Genomic DNA, 3,014 nt, shown 5'->3' with positions numbered 1-3,014 from the left:
CCTGGCAAACACAGAAGTGCATGCTCACATCCAGCTATTGGATGGAACACAGGGTCCCCAATGGAGGAGCTAGAGAAAGTACCCAAGGACCTTAAGGGGGCTGCAACCCTGTAGGTGGAACAACAATATGAACTAACTAGTACCCCTTGAGCTTGTGTCTCTAGCTGCATATGTAGCCGAAGATGGCCTAATTGGCCATCATTGGGAAGAGAGACCCCTTGGTCTTGCAAACTTTATATGACCCAGCACAAGGGAAGGGTTGGGCCAAGTAGTGGGAGTGGGTGGGTAGGGGAGAAGGGGCGGGGGATATAGGGAACTTTCGGGCTAGCATTTGAAATGTAAATAAAGAAAATAATAATAAAAAAAAGATTTCAAAAAAAAGACATACTAAAATGAAAACCTCTAAGAGAAAATGTCTTCCTTAGGACATGAAGGGGTCATATATGTGATATAACAGAATCATATGTATGCTGTAACCTCTGTGGACATTTGTCTGAATTCTTACCTGGGAGTGAATGGAGGAATGGGGCTAGGTCATTGAGAATGTTTATGTTTTGTGGTATATATGGCAGTGTCTCTGGGGTTGAGGGGAATAAACATGAGAAAGTAATTAAAGCATGTGAGAGGGAGAGAGAGAGAGAGAGAGAGAGAGAGAGAGAGAGAGAGAGAGAGAGAGAGAGAGAGAAAGTGATCAAGATTAATGGGGCTCCGAGTCCATTTTCCTATGGTTCTTCAGGCCCTCAATAATCAATATACTTCAGGAATGTACCAGGCAGACTATACCAGAGACTTTGACTTGTTAAATACCACCCCCCCCCTTGCCCCTCTGCCTTCAAGCACACTCCCTATAAGAGTACAAGCAGGAAAGACCTATCTATTGGGAAGAACCCCTAAGACTTTTCCAGGGTAGAATTCTGGCTAGTCCAAAAAGGGCCCTTCTTTAAGGGCTGCAGAAAACTAGACAATGCAACTTTATCTAATATTGGCGGCATTTCTTTGGAGCAAATTCAGTTCCTGGAGCTGTATGGTTGAATGCAGGAGGAGTTCCACCAATTGCTCCAATTTCTTCCATTGTTGCAGCTTGGCCAAAACGTTCAGTTGTTGGTGGGGTCAATCTAAGGGCTCCATCTGGCATCATAGTGGCAGGTCCTGAAGGAGCTCGAATACCAAGTGGCACAGGAGCGGGGTGTGGGGGGGCATGGCACCTCTATTGTTTATGCACATAGCACCTCCCATAGCCATTTGGCCCATTGGTATCTCTTGTTCTTTCGCATCAGAAAAGGTTCCCTTGAATCCTTCCTGCTGTAGGCGCATCATTTCCTCTTGTTGTCGCTGTATCTCCTCCTCATGGAGCCTGCGTTCCTCTTCCTGCCTGAGTTCTAACTGCTTTCATTTCTCAACCTCTTGGTTATGCAGCTCCTCCATTCTCCGAAGCTCTTCTTGACTTCTCATCAAATCCTGCCTCATTAGAATAATCTGATATTCATGACGTGCTGCCTCCATCTCCATCTCCAGCTTCTCAGGAGCCTTCTTGATGTTCTGGTCCACTTGATCTTGCTGTTGCTTCTCCATCTCAATGAGTGAATACTCATACTCAAAGGACCCAAATTGTGCAAAACTGGGTGGCTATTCTCTCTCCTTGTAAAATTGCTGTTTTTTTATAATCAGCTTCCCTGAAAGTCCCTCTTCATCATCTAACTGGTCCATAGTCTCCACAGTCACAGGCCGAGGAAATGTGGTCAGCAAGAAGGAGCCTTCACTGCATCTGTCCAGAGCTTTCCAAGCAGCTGGCTTCCCTGAGAACCCAACAATGCCTTTCCTTTCCCTGAGGGCCTTCCTCGGTCATCCACAATGCCTACAGCCCTCTCCACCTGGCTAAACACAGAAACAGCTTCTTCCAGCAGTTTGTACACGTACTGAGGAAGGATGTGGACTGTAAAGGATGCACTATGACAGGCAAAGCGCACTCTCACCTGCTTCCCACAGAGGGGCATATTGTCCAACTCCACTGGGTTCGTGTTTCCAAGTGAATAAAGCCGAAGCCTTTATCCTTATGAATGAAAACTTCGCCTGCTTTTCCGTATTTCACAAAAAATTTCCTCATTTCCTCCTCAGTGATATCAGGGGAAAGATTGCCCACAAAGAGACAGCTACGCTGTGTAAAGGTCTTCTCTCCTGATTTCCTAAAATTCTTCAGGTCAATAGTCAAGCCTTCATTCTGAGTGCTGGCCTGCTGGTTGTTTGCAGGTATTGGTGGGGGTGGCTGTTGCTGCTGCTGTTGCTGCTGCTGGTGGCGATGATGATGATGCTTTCTTGGAGTGTGATTCTGCCTCTCCAAGTTAAAGGCTTTATTGTTCTGGATTTTTGCACCCTTGACTTGGATTTGAACACAGCAAAGTGTCTACCGCCTGTTGGGGTCTCTCACCTCCACTAACCACTCTCCCTCTAAACATTATATTGCACCCCCTACAGGCACACAGAATTGCAACTGAGAAGACCTCCCCAGATCTCCCAGAATGCAGCGTCGTCAGACCGCCCTACATCGTCACGTCCACTATGGCTCTGACCAACCACTAACGTTGTCTACACCCACGATCGCTCGGACCCGCCTACCAGATACACATCTCCGCTCATGATCGACCGCGCGGCAGAGGCAGTTTTTCAAAGGGACTCAAGGGCAGGCTAGGAATCCTTCCTTGTGTTTAAGAAAGTCTGATTATTAAACGAAAATGTTCTGATTAGCAAATCGACAGGGCATTCATTTTTCCTTTCTCAGTGTATCCTCTTTCAGGATGTTTAAGCTCTTCAGTACGAACCCAGTCCAAAGTGTTTCTGCCCATGCAGAAACACACAAGAGAGAAAAGCTTGTGTTTTCTCCACAACCACCCAGTCCTCTCTAACCACTACTGCCTCTGCCCACAGTTCTTTACTCAGAGTCATAAAGGTAAATTCTTAAGGTAAATGAGAAAGGGAGGAAGGGACAAAAAGAGCAATGCATATGCAGGTGAAGCTGT

The 3,014-nt window shown here is 46.5% G+C and overlaps 1 pseudogene; it reads right to left on the bottom strand.

The window, feature by feature from the left end:
- Positions 1 to 976: 976 nt before the first annotated feature.
- LOC110328483 lies at positions 977 to 2,249 on the bottom strand (annotated as a pseudogene).
- Between the last annotated feature and the right edge of the window lie 765 nt (positions 2,250 to 3,014).

The sequence above is a fragment of the Mus pahari genome, chromosome 10 (genome assembly GCF_900095145.1).
Source record: "Mus pahari chromosome 10, PAHARI_EIJ_v1.1, whole genome shotgun sequence".
NCBI lineage: Eukaryota > Metazoa > Chordata > Mammalia > Rodentia > Muridae > Mus > Mus pahari.
This window is presented reverse-complemented; position numbering and strand designations above follow the sequence as displayed.